The following is a 14,958-nucleotide window of genomic DNA, read 5'->3' as shown; positions in this document are numbered from 1 at the left end:
ACAGAGCTGTGAAGTAGTCGGTCAAAGGAAGAGCAGCCAAGGAGTTCAGAGAAAAACCACAGGAGTGCTATGTCACAGAAGCGAAAGAAGAGAACGTTTCAAGAAGGAGGGAGCAGTTGACCATGTCACTAATCAATCAAAATTCATATGTGAAAGTGTTCTCACGAGGATGGCTATAACACAACACTAACATTTGGGCACCTACTGTCTTGTGTGTTAACATTCCTGACTTAGTTAAGGAGCCCAGTTCTTCCCTGTAGCTCCTCCTAGAAGGACTATGCCTGTGGATACTCTGGTCCCATGACCCACGGTCCTCTCAAAGCTACGGAAAGCTCCAGCCACACTGGCTACCCAGGTCACTCACAGTCCATCTAGTGCGGCCATCTACACTGCCTCCCAGTAGAGAGATGCCTGCAGCATCAGAACATGGCAGAGTCACCAGAGTTTTCCCACCAGCTCCTTCAGTGATGGCCACAGAGCATCGGGTAACTTGGGAAACAGGAAAGAACACCAACAGAAAAACAAAGATTCAGAAGGCTGAGAAAGAAGATGGGTCAGTAAGTCAATTAAAAATTTCCAAATATTCAAGATAAAATAATATAAGGAAAAATTATTTGAAGCAATACTGGCATCATATAAGCTCCAAAAGAGTTTAGTGCCACCATGGAGTGACTCTCTGTGACCGCTTGCTGATTTTCAATCCAGGAAACTACTGCTGTTCCATAGACAAGGGGTGTCAACTCAGACCCAGGAATCTGAATGCCTGATTTACCCTCTCAGCACAAAATGATTTCAATTTCTTATAATGTATTAAGAATTAATGTGGTGAGGTACTATAAAAGTACATACTTTCCACATAAAAGAGTTAGAAAAGAGCAATATTACATATTAAAATAGGCAACTTTTAGTAACAATCCTACAAACTTTAGCCTAAGTCTATAAATGCTTCAGTTCCGGGCAAGGCTTCTAGCTTTCAGGCATTAGATATTTGTGAGGAGACTAATATTCTGAAAAATACTAAAATGTTTTATTCACAGTCCTCTCCCAAATAATCACATTTGGTTCCCTAGCAGCCACCCTGTTATCATGGCCCCAGGAAAGCGTTAGCTTAGAAAGGGAGAACACATGACATAGCGAATACCCTTCCAGGCAGGGGGAGGAAATAGAAGAAAGACTTTGACCAAGGGGAAATTAATTTCACAGTCACAGATGAGGTGCCAGAGTTGACCCCAATGAAGGGAACAGAGCTCACTGGCCCCATTCATTGGGGACTGTCCAAGGCCATTCATATACCTCTTTCTGTACACTCAGATATTATCTTGACAAATAAAAAAGGGAGGAGGAGGGGAAATGGCTTAATCAAAAGTTTAGCTGGCTGTCTCAAACCAAAGAGGGTAGGATATCTTCAATTGATACTTTTAAGGCTTTCTCTTCTTGTTGTCCAAAGGGTTAGGGGGTTAGGAAGCTACGTTAGGTAAGTTTTAAAAATTAAAATTCTTTTCTTTGCATACTTAAAGAATAGTGTGTAAATTGTGACTCTGTTACACACATAAGAAAAGAATAATTTGTTAATTAATGTATTCTATTTTCACTTTTTGTAATGAATTGATAACTGGTACTAGCAAAGTATGACACTGACTAATAGGTTTCCTATAGAAGAAAAAAGTGTAAAATATGCAAATAATTTTGTAAAGCTTGAATATTTTTATGTACTCATGGCAAACATTAGCAGAATTTTTGACTTGAAAGAGAATTAGTTTTTTATTCTATTGCTGGTGGCACTTAAAATTGGGACACAGATTTTAAAAAAGCAAAATGGCAACACATTGGACTATGAAAATCCTTTTCTCTTTAGAGTGGACTGAGCATACAAATATCACAAAGACCACAGTAAATCAAATATATGCCATCTCAGTCATATGTAAAAGGTCTAAGAAAACGTTAATCATCACTAAGAATAAATTTGGTTGCAAACTGCAGAAGACCAACTCAAAATGGCTCAAGCTATCAGAGACGCAGGCTTTCATATAATGAGAAGTCCAGAAGTAAGAGAGATGCAAGAAGGGTTATTTCATCCAGCAGCTCAACAGTATCATCAGGGACCTAGGTTCTTTCTACTTTCAGGCCTTGTCAGATTCTATATACTGCATTTCACCTGTAAAATTCTTTCTCCATGATCATAGATGGTTGCAGCAGCTTTCAGGATCATATTCTCACAAAGCAATTTCCCAAGGCCAGCAGAGGAAGTCTCTTCCTTAAGTTCCTTTTCAAACGTGAGACTTTCCCAGAAGCACTCCACCTGCAGTAGAACTCCCTTCACATCTAAATGGCCAGAACGGTGTCACATGCCCATCTCTAAACCAGTCATTAGCAAGGGAAAATGAATTACCATGTTTGGCTTAGCCTAATCAAGATTCACTTTCTCAGCTAGGGAAGGCCGATGCTGAAACAAAAGTGGGGTTCTGTTAGCAAGCAAGAAAGGGAAGAGATGTATGTAGGCAACCAGTATGTCCTGACAAGTACATTTCTGCAAACAAAAGCAAAACCTTCATAATCCTAAATTTAACCAGAGGTAGATAATCTTTGGGCAACTCGGTCCATTTCAATTTATTAATTTGCAATGCTCAGAATTTCTGGAACCTTGTCTTCCTGTCTAATAAAGTAACAATGCCAATTAACTATATTTTCAATTAGACATTTTCTGCTGCATCTCCTAACTAGATGTCAAGATGCACTTAGACACAGGGGTCAAGAATGGATAAAATGCCGATTTCCAGTTAGGCATGCCTGACGATCTTGAGAGAAATAAGACATGGAAAGCCAATCCCGTTCTAAATTAAATAAAGGCAACTGTGCCTCTGAAAACTGAACTTTTTTTCCCTTCAAAATAAGAGGTATAACAGGCATGGGGGTACTTATGTTTAATGATGAAGTCATATATTTAACTGTAACGATCCAGGGCAAAGTCGTTCTGCTTCTCTCCACCTCCCGCACAGCGATTCCATGACCTATTCATTTTCCTCTGACTTCCAACTCATAAAGAAAACATTACAACAGATTTGCATCTTTTACCTTGAACCTCTAAGAGGAACAATAAAATCAAGCATAAAAATAATCTCTGGAATGTTCGTTTTTCCTTTGCACTTCATAAACATCTCTGTTTCAACATCAGGCAATTACAACAAAGCTCCTTGTTTGCCAGTCTATCTCCTACTATTGAACTGTGTTTCAATGGTTGAAACCCTGATTTATTTTTGTTTGTATTCCCAAAGACCACCTGGCATAAGAACTGGATAGGCAGTCAATGATGAAATTTTGTTGAATTTTGTTATGCTAATGACTAATAACCTTTCACAAAGGGCCTATTCCTACAAAAATAGCTCCACAGTGCTGAGCCATTTTTTCCTTTAAGAACTTATGCTTTTTTTTTAAAGGCTATCAAACCAAATTTACCCAACTGTAATTTTCCAACTTCCATTGAAAGACTATATTAATAATTCAAGAAAAGGAATGACTCTACAAAGGTTGTCTTCTCTTTGTATCTAAACCCCCAGGGGTGAATACTTGTCATATAGTTAATGGAATTATTATTATAATGAACCGAATAGCTGTAGAAACTGCAAATGTCCATTTTCCTGATATGTTTTTACTTGTCATCAGTTCTCATTTTACATTATAAACACGAATGCAGCACTTCAGCACGACATCCTTCTTTAAGCCAGCTTGGAAAACTCCTAATGCTAAATGAAAAAGTAAATTCAGTACTTTCAACTCAGCTTTATTTCCTTATGATTTCTCAGACTTACACACACACAAACACACACACATACAGCATGATAAGTACAATAGAACTAAATAATCCTAAATTATCATCATTATATAATTAGGTTTCTATAGTCAGTGGTCCTCAGTAGTGTTATAAGAAAACTTGACCTTTAGTATCCAGCAGTTTATAGAACATAAACTGTACAAACAACATAAACTCAATTTAAGAGTGATTAAATATTTCATGGGGAAGTTTCTTTCTATAGAAACACTTCCACTGACAAATTCAGAAGGAATGACAGAATTGGAATGCTCATCACATGCAGCTTCCAATGAATCCAGGCAGTGAAATGTCCATGACTGCTAAAACCAAGAGGTGATGAGTTGATAGAAAACTTTATAATGGATTAAGCAATCCCACAATTCCTAATTTAATAAGGAAGATTAATACCATGAGAGAGCCAATCAGAAATTATATGCTTCCTACAGATACTACATAACATCACCTATGAAAATATTCTCGCCCAGAAAGCAAAGAAAATACAAAGGAAAAAGGGACATGCTGAATGATACTCTAGTGAAGCAATCAGCAAATTCTATAATGCAGAAAACTCTTTCGGACAAATACCATTTTCTTTACTAAGAAATTACAAGTCAAAACAGAGACATATCAACAACACTTACCACATGGACCACATTTGGATCCTCATGCAAACAAAAGAACATTTAAAAAATATAACAATCAGACAAATTTAACACCGACTAGATATTTGATGGTTATAATGGTAGCAGTGGTGATTGTGGATGTGTTTTAAAATAAAGCATGTATCTTTTGAAAATACATCCTGAAATAATATGCAATGGAATGAAATGATATCTAGTAAATGGATCAGAAAAATTCAGTATGTGTGATGGGGAGGAATCAAGTAGAGGAATGTAGCTAAAACAAGAATGACCATGAGTTGATAATTGCTGACGGGTATATGGGAGTTCACTACACAAGCCCTTCAATTCTGTGTATATTAGAAGTTTTCCATGAGAATGTTTAAAATATAGTAAGACATGGTTTGTCCTCAAAAATCTTTTTTACCAATCTGCCAACTAATTAACGTAACAACAAACTGAACAAGTATATATACTGATTCTCTATATATTTTTGCTCCTGGGACATAAAAATAGATAGGAAATCTGAAATATGTGTAGTTTACTTTACAGAAATTATACGACAATAAAGTTGTTTAAAAAAAACTTTACAAAATTTAAAAAATGAATAAAAATCAATAGGAAAGGTTCTCTTCCTTCAGAAACTTCAGAATCTAGTGAAGGAAAAAAAGCCTACCATTAGGAAACAGTGAAAGGTTAAACTTTTTGTTAAGGGCTGGAAGAGTGACAGGAGTCCAGAGAAGGGAGAGATCCAAAGGGATCACTTGGTCCTAGAGAGGACCTGTCAGGGTGCAGGGGAGGAGGGCCATTTGGCTGGGCTAATATTCAGGGGGTCTTTTATCCTAACAAGAGTATGCAGAGAGAGACACAGGCAGGACTGAAAAAAAATGCCACATATTACAACTTGTCCCTTGTGTTCAGATTTCACCACTTATAATGCACAGACTTAAAATATTTTACAAATCCTGTAATTTTCTTGTGAATGGCCCTGTATATTGCACTGCTTCATTTCTATAACAAAAGCATTAATTTGCTTTGCTTAATATTTAAAATACATCAGTCACAAATCCTTTAGGAAACAGAAGGTACAATTAAAGGGGGAAATTGAGAACTTAACCAAAGAACCAAGGACATAGCTGTTGGCTACATTAAGGGAAGCATGTAAGGGATGTGGAAACACCCCAGGATTCATATGTAGCAAGCTGTTACCACTCAAAGATGTATGAGGCAAGAAGAGGAAGAGTTACCAAAAGCAGAAACTGTTACAGCCACAGGAGAAGAGATGACAGGAGCTGGGGCACAGGAAGAGGACCCCAGTCAGTCACTGTCAATCTGCAGCCCCACAGAGAAGAAACCAAGGAAATACATACCCTGATCTCATTCTGCTACTTTTCAGTCTTCTGCCAGTTCCTCCCAGTGACTAAAGCCAACTGGAAGCCACAAAGCGAGGGAGCCTATTGATGGCATCCACAAAGGTCAGTCTCCTGGAGCCTGGAGTAGGCTGGAGAAGGGTGGAAAGTACATGTGGCGAAGCCATGGGAGGATGACCAGCATGCAGAATACACCCCTGCTTTCACACTCCTGCTTTGGCATTTCTTAATATTTAAAAAGTGACCAAATTGAAGCCTCAAAAACAAAAGGAAGGGACTCAGGCTTCTCTTAGCGTCTGAGAGGCCCTAAACAGAGAAGCTGAGGCTACATAGGGGAAGACTTCCATTAAACAAAGGTAAGAAGAAGACCTCTTGAGGTGAAAAATTAGTTTGAACAAAACCCAGAGATGGGAGCAATAAGTGTGGTGAAAGCAGAGACAATGTGCTGACTGAACTGACAGGCACAAAGGTGACAATTTAGGGAGCTCTGAGAAAGGAAATTGGGTAAGTTTGAATAAAGCCAGTTAATAAAATGAGGGATGGGGCATGAAATCATGAGCACAGTCTTTCAGGAAGAACACTGGGATGGGAACAAGAATGACCAATGAAGATGTAATGGGAGGAGGAAGGCAGTGGAGGCTGGAGTCAAACCAGGAGATGCTGCCATCAAATTGGGTTAAGTCTATAACAGGAGAGTAGCAGTGGAAATCCACCCATTCAACCAGCCATATGTTCCACAGCCCACCTATACCACAAATGTACAGTGAATCTACCATTAGCAGATCCTGGACTAGACAAGGAAGATACAACGGTGAGCAAAAACAGATGTGTTTCCTGTTCTTACATAGCCTGTAGTCTGATAAGGAAATAAAGGCATGGATGGAGTAATGACATGAACAAGTGTAAAACTGTAGTTGTGGGCACATGAAAAGATGCTCAACATCACGTATCATTAGGAAAATGCAAATCATAACCAAAGTAAGACATCACTTCACACCTGTCAGAATGGCTATCATCAAAAAGAGCACAAATAACAAAAGTTGGCAGGGATGTGGAGAAAAGGGAACCCTCATACACTGTTGGTGGGAATGTAAATTGGTGCAGCCACTGTGGAACAGTATGGACATTTAAAAAACTAAAAATAAAATTGCCATATCACCCAGAAATTTCACTGTTGGGTATATATCCAAAAAAAAAAAGTCCAAAAACAATAATTTGAAAAGACATCTGCACTTCAATGTTCATAGCTCCACTGTTTACAATTGCCAAGATATGGAGGCCACCTAATGTCCGTCAACAGGTGAATGGATAAAGAAGATGTGGTATACATACACAATGGGATACTACACCCATAAAAAAGAATGAAATTTTGCCATTTGTAGTAACATGGATGGACTTGGAGGGCATTATGCTAAGTGAAATAAGCCAGACAGAGAAAGACAAATATTGTATGATATCACTTATATGTGGAATCTAAAAAAACCCTAACAAACCAGTGAATAGAACAAAAAAGAAGCAGACTCACAGACATAGAGAACTAGTGGTTACCAGTGGGGAGAGGGAAGGAAAAGGGGCAATATAGAGGTAGGGGGTTAAGAGGCACAAAATATATGTATAAAATAAGCTACAAGAATATATTGTATAACATGGGGAATATAAACAATGTTTTATAACTATAAATGAAATATAACCTTTATAAATTATGTATCACTATATTGTACACCTGTAACTTACATAATATTGTACATCAACTATACATCAAGAATGTCATTTTAAGTGAAGTAAGCCAGAAAGAGAAAGAAAAATACCATATGAGATTGCTCATATGTGGAATCTAAAAAAAACCCCATAAATACAAAATAGAAACAGACTCATAGACATAGAATACAAACTTGTGGTTGCCAGGGGGACGGGGGGTGGGAAGGGACTGGGATTTCAAAATGTAGATAGAATAGACAAACAAGATTGTACTGTATAGCAAGGGAAATATATACAGGATCTTGTGGTGGCTCACAGCAAAAGAGAATGTGACAATGAATGTACGTATCTTTATGTATAACTGAAAAATTGTGCTCTACACTGGAAATTGACACAACATTGTAAAATGACTATAACTCAATAAAAATGTTTATATATATAAAAAATAAAATAAAATAAAACAGAAAAAAATTTTTAAATAAAAGTTAAAACTAAAAAATTAAGAAAAGAAAAACATTTGCAGTTGCAAAGATGTTCTGAAAAAGAGGCATGAGGTTCTATGAGAGATGCAACAGCTCTCTGAAAGGCAGGAGTGGGGGATGAAGGAGAGAGAGGGGAAATGGGAAATGGTAGGGCAGAGTTGTCTGAGAGAATGATGCTCAGACTGAGAGCTGCAAGCTGGGAAGGTGCTGCCCAGGGCAAACAGGGAGGGAAGGGCAAGCCCAGCAAGGACACGGTAAGGGCAGAGACTCTGGACAAAAATGGGAAACAGGGAATGAAGAAAACCAGTGTCAGTGGGAAAGAGAGGAAAAGGGCCAAATCGGAAAGACATTTCAAAGGAAGAAGTAAAAAGAATTGTAGATATCTAGAATTTAGACCATTAAGGAGTTAAAAACAATCTAATGCTGTTCCAGCCATTTTAAGCAAGGAGATGAGATGCTTAATTGCCTAATCAATCTGTATTTGCTAATGTGCTCTGTGCCTTGACCAAAGAGCACAACCAACTCTCAACAAATATTTGTCAGGCACTCTGCAAAGCACTGGGAATACAGCCTTAACAAGACAGACGATCTTTATTACATCATATGGGTCATCAGCCAACTCGCTTTCCCATGCATCCCCAAGAGCAGAAGAAATAGCCAGGCATAGATTCAAGGAAGACCTGTTAATCAACAAATATTCACCGCATACCTTCTGTGTGCAAAACCACAGTATAAAACACTTCGCAAATAATATCTTGTCTGCAGGACAGGTATAAGCTGGCTTCTTTTAAATATAGATTGTGATGTTTGTTTGTTCAGAAAGAGCATAAACTGACAAAAATACACACAAAGATGAGTGAGACGCAGTCACTGGTTTCAGAGGCCCTTTAGTGGGAGAGATTTAAAACAAGAGAATGAATCACTGTAGGTGACAATACAATAGGTCTGTAAGAGTGGTGTAAATTATTGTGGCACTAGATCACATCAGCTTAAGGGAATCACGTAGATTCATGGGGAAAGGGATACATATTCAGTAACTTACTGGGGTATGACTTCAGTAGGTGAAGATGCAGGGCAAGAAATTATAATAGGCAGAGAGAGTAACGTCAGGAGGTTCAAAGGCTTGTAGGAATAACAAACAGGCTGTGTGATAGAAAATGGGGAATTCAGGAAAGAGCAATGCAGGGAATAAAAATTAGAGTGGCACAGATGGGGACCATCAAGCAGAAAACTTAAAAAAACCAGAATATGGACTAGCAAATGTATTTGGTCAGAATAAGGAGCTGCTGAAGATTTTTGAGTAGGGGAAGCATTATCAGAGATGACTGTTAAGAAAATTACATGAACTGAAAAGCATCATAACATAATGGTTTAAAAGCAAAGGTCTGGAGCCAGCTTGCCTGAGTTAAGAGTCCAGACTCCCCCACAGCTACGACTTGCAATACAAATGAACAAACCACTGATAAACACAATGTCATGGATGAATCTCAAAACTATCATGGTAAGTGAAAGAAGCCAGACACCAAAGACTATATACTTTTTTGATCACATATACACATAAATCTAGAAAAGGCCAAACTATTGTGAAAGATCAGCAGTTGCAAGGGGTGGGGGATGGGGAAAGGCGTTGGGGTGAGCATGAAGGGGCACAAGGGAACGTTTTGGGGTGATGGAAATGTTCTTTATCATGTCTTGGTGGTAGTTACACAACTGCAAATATTTGTCAGCATTCATCAAATTATACACTTAAAATTGGTAAATTTTTATTTTTAAGTAAGTCATATCTCAAATAAGCTGATAATCAAAATATCATGCAAGAGTAAAAAGTTAGGTGCCATTTGAAATAAAAATATTGAACTTCAGAATATTTCTTATATGTGAAGAACATGCAGAAGGGGACTCCTAAACTGTGATCCGTGTGGACACACAAACTTACTACAGTCATTGGTGTGTGTGTGCTTTTTTGGGGGGGTATTTGGAGGGGCAGGAAATATTCTTGATATGAAGATAATTTCCTTCCCTTATAAAAAAAATTTATGCACCTAATCTTTATTGGACACAGCACTGTTTTCAGGCCCAGAGAACAGAAAAGTGAACAAGACAGACAAGTCTTTCCTTTCAAGAAAATTGACTGTAAAACTCAAGAATGACAGAAGTGGGCATATTTCAATGAAGAGACAGGAAATGGAGATTTGTTCCTGGAGTGATTAACACTCAGATAAAATTCAGACTTCTCCCCCAGGCCCACAGAAGTAATATGTAAATAATGGCTGGCTAACAAGGCTATTTTATTCACTGCATTACATAATAGGTGAGGTATGCTGCAGTGACTGCTGTACGTTGGTGTTACAACGGTGACACAAGATTATTTTATAAAACCTGGAAGAGAAAATGGTCTGGCCACCTGATATTTAGAAAGGGAAGAGTTGGAAAAATCATTTCAATCTGGTTTACATTTCAATACTTAAGCAAAATTGCTTCAAAAAATGTTATATGTGCCTGCAATAACTCTACTATTACTAATATATATGCAATCATATCTTTGGATTTCACTAGTAGGTTTGAAAATACTTCGAAGAAAAAACTCATTTTCAGTCAATGATTTCCTGAACTGACTACCACAATGAAGATTCAAGATCACTTTTTTTTGGTACCCCAAGTGGGACTCAAGATCACTCTTAATTTAATTAATGCTCTCCTTCATATCATGATTCACAGGTTAGCATATCTCTATTCTCTATGAAGCTCTTAACCACAACAAATAGGTTTTAGAAGGTTTATTTTTAAAATGCAAGGAAACTATCTTGGATTCATATACTTGTCAACTTTTTTTGGACAACTGACATGTTTTAATCTTGGGGAAAACATGTTGAGGAAAGAAGGGAAGTGGGGAAATAAATGATACACAGTTTTCCAATAAACTCAGAGCCTTCCAACAGCAGCAGGCTTGAAAGCATTAAAAGAGTGCTGGATTTGGCTTTTATTTGCTTCAGTGGCGCTTCAAATCTCTTTGGCTATTGTAGAAGGTTTTCAGGTCATCACAAACCAAAGTGAAAAGGGAATACTGTGGGCAGTAACTGTATGAAACACCTTATTTATTTCAACTGACTCCTGCCACAATTGATTGAAGGACTAAAAGTCCCCTTACACCTAACAGCCGTGGGCTTCTAGACCCATGCTTACTGTGCTGATTAAATAAACTATAGGTAGAAGACAGAATAAGTATATGGCTCTGGCAGAGTCAAGGAATTCACGGTGAGTAAGATAAATTTTTTACTCTCAACTCTGAGCTCTTTAGGGCAGGAACTTAATTTTCTCACCCCTGAGCACAATTTTCTCCATTTTGTATTATGGAGTGGCTATGACAGCAGAAAAACAATACAGAGACTATTTGTTAACTTCTAAACTTGTTTGACCCACTACAGTCACCTCTTTAATACTTGCATTTGCCCAGGCTACCAATCTATCTTGTTTCTTACATCTACTGCATCTGCCTTCAGAGCCCAAGGAGAGTAGATGAAACCACAATAGTAAAGTATCTGTGAACACTGCCTTAGCATCTATGAAAAATATATTAAGGAGATAAAGTTAATATTTAACATTCCAAAATGGGGAAGCTAAATATTATAACTAATAATATCAATTGTAGAAATAGTAAGGTAAACAGAATTTGGATTTTCATAGCAAAATGGTCATTCAGTTGGAAGCAAATTATTTAACCATAATTCAGTACAGCTTACTACAAAATAAATAATTTTTATTTCCATAAATAGATATTTGAAATATTTTAGTGGTATATTTCTGCCTGTATTTAATCTGATGTCAGTTTTTGTTAAGAGTTTGTTGTTCTGTTTTGGATACAATTTCCAAATCTAAACATTTAAAAATAATCTAGTAAAGCCTTTTCAGTCTTACATAAGATTATTAAATGAGGATGCTGAAGTGTTAACTGTGTGCACATCTGAAATCTATGAAAGGAAATATCCCAATCCCACAGAAACATCATTTGCCCTTTGTAAATCGATGTTGCCATGGCAAATGTCTTCGTTTAATACTGGATTAGCTCAGGTGGGAGGATGACACGATGTAGCGGTTTTTTATACACCTCCCTTTTCAAAAATGCTCTGAGGTTTGTTGGATGGGGTGACTTCTGCATGCTAAGACAGAGCCATTCCTTTAATGTGTACATCAGACTTGTCCCTTTATTTATGATTAAGTAGAATACATTATCTGTGAAAAGCAATCTGTGCCTGGAAAGAGTGTGTTCTGCACTTTTGCTTAAAGAATGTAACATTCATGTGGAATGGTTCCAAACCTCCTCTTGAATAGGGTTATTGAAATATTAATTCAGACTACATAAATCTGAAAATAAGTGAAACAAAGAGGACTTTTCTGGTGGTTAATAAGTGCAAAGAGAATCACTTTTCTTGCTAATGTGGAAAGATATGCATGGTTGCCTTCCACAAATATCTTCAGACTGATTATAACAGAACAATGACCCCCTACAAATCTGGCTCTATTTGTTTCTAAACGTGTACCAAATTTCCTAAATTCTTTCATTAATCAGGCTCTCTTAATAGCACTGTTGCAAAGCAGAGGAATAGGAATTAAAAATTTATCAATTCATGGCATTGTGTAGAAATTTCCTCCAGAGATTTCTAGAACATTAGAAGTTTATATCAGGAAGGTAGAACATCCTTTTTGTTGGTATTCTTTTTGTCGGTAATATCGCTTATTTATTCCTTTATTAATTTTTAACAATTACAAAATCATAGATAATTTTAAAATAATAAAACAAACTTCAATATATACTAAAAAAATCCATTGCCATCCTCCTCCTTTGCTTCCTCTTCAAGGGGAACCAGTGTTTTACAGCTTAGTATACCTCCTTCCAACTTTCTCCATGCTTGTACAAAAATGTATATCCAAACAGATATACATATGAAGAAATTTTATTATTTATTTTTATTAAGTCTACATGTGACTCTGTAGCTTGTTTCTCTCCTTTAATACACAGCAATACTTCTAGGGCAAGACACAGACTTCTCTTAGTCTTTCACTTATTATATAATATGCTATGGGATGATCTCCCACAATCTCAAGAATATGAGTATTTTTACTTTAAAAGATAATTCCAGATAACTTTCTTAAAAAGCTTATGGCAATGCATGTTCCACCAACAATGTATGAGCCTGTCCATGCCTTTTCATCCTTAAAAACTCTGTGTAGTATAGTTCTTTTTAAATTTTTTTGCCATGTTAATGGGAGAAGAAAGATCGCACATTATTTTTTATTTAATTTTAATTTCTATGATTATTAACAGGGTCAAACTTTTTTCATTCTATTAATTTAATATTGATAATCCTCATTTGCTTTTCTTTTGGGTTGCTTGTCTTCTCAGTGGTCTGTGGGACCTCTTTGTATTTATACTTGGTATATTAGGCCCTTTTCTGTCATATATGTTTATACTCATTCTCAGTTTGCTCTTGGTTAAATAATTATCATCTTTAAAAGTGTGGGTGTGTATATGTAAAAAAATGTATATAATAAACAAATTTTTTACCTTTCTATTCTCTTTCATAGTTAGTGGTCTGTTCAGTATTTTTAGTATCTTTTTAGGTCAATTTGGATAGCTAAGTATTTTCTAGAAAATCACTATTTCCTCTAGATTATAAAATTAACCAAGAGAGGGACATGCAATGGTGTCTAACATTTCTTCTTTACACTAATATTTAATAATGTATAATTTTTGCACTTTTTTATATTTAGGCTTGCCATGAGCTTATCTATTTTAATGGATGTTCAGAGAATTGGATTCTTATCTTATTTATATTATTTTTGATCTATTTTATTAATTTCAGCTTTTGTCTTTATGAATTCTTCCTTTTCATTGATTTGAATGCTATTTTCCTCATTTTTAAGTTGAACTATCTATATAATTTTATTTTCATCTGACTGTTTTAATTATAAAAGAATGTAAGGCCATCAGCTTTTCTCTGACTAGCTGGGTCTCATGGGTTTGTTGTCATCTATTTTTTTGCCATCACTCTCTGCATAATTTATAATTTCAGTTTTTATTTTTCTCCTTGTTTCATGGTTTGTGTAGAAGAATGGTCCTAAATTTCTAAGTAGCTAAGTTTTCCATGGTATCTCTTCAGAGTCTATTTCTAGTTTTACTGGATTATCATCAGAAGATTAGAGCTATAAAACTCTAATTACTGTGGTACACTGAAGTTCATTAATGTCTAGCTATGTGATTTTTTTAAATAAATGTTTTATATACATTCAAAAATGTATATTCACTTCCTAAAATGTAAAATTTAATATCTACATTGATAGTAAATGACATTTACTATACATTAAATATGTATTAAATTATTCTGTTGATTGAAATATTCAAATTCTTCATACATTTCCTGTTTGGAGTCTATTTGATATATCAAATATCTCACTATAATTGTATTTTAACCAACTTCACTTTGCATTTTTATTTTACATGTTTGACAGTGATGGTTTTTGGTGCCTAAAGGTATACGACTGTTCTCTTAGTAAACTGTACCTACTAGATTGTTTCAAAGACAGAGTTAGAAAAGTTGAGGTCTGATTCCTTTATCTGGTTATAGCATATTTCTAGAATGGTGCCTTTATAGGGATTCTAAACGTTTGCCTCTCCCTACCCATTGAACCACATTTTTCAAATCCTACTGACTCCACAAAGATTTTCCTAATGATGCAAGAGAGAAATGCAGATTCTAATCTGCTTGTATAATGTGATTTAGAAAACCATGACTGTGATCTTAACTGAAGTATTCTTCTTGCAATCACCCTCTTCCTGCTCAACTTGATCCTCTGTAATTCTTTATTTCAACTATCCTAAAGAATGTATCATACCCCGGTGCCTTGCATTAGGTTGACAGTCTTCCTCAACTCATCCATCATCATGTACTTTAGGGTATAAACAATAATAACTAATGATTTGC

General features: G+C 36.2%; 1 protein-coding gene across 12 annotated transcripts in view; it reads right to left on the bottom strand.

The window, feature by feature from the left end:
- PAM (peptidylglycine alpha-amidating monooxygenase) overlaps positions 1–14,958 on the bottom strand; it is a 188,980-nt gene that overhangs the window by 121,778 nt on the left and 52,244 nt on the right. The gene's annotated exons all lie outside the window — the stretch shown is intronic.

This window comes from Camelus bactrianus, chromosome 3 (genome assembly GCF_048773025.1).
Source record: "Camelus bactrianus isolate YW-2024 breed Bactrian camel chromosome 3, ASM4877302v1, whole genome shotgun sequence".
Lineage (NCBI taxonomy): Eukaryota > Metazoa > Chordata > Mammalia > Artiodactyla > Camelidae > Camelus > Camelus bactrianus.
Note: the sequence above shows the minus strand (reverse complement) of the source record. Positions and strands in the feature narration are given on the sequence as shown.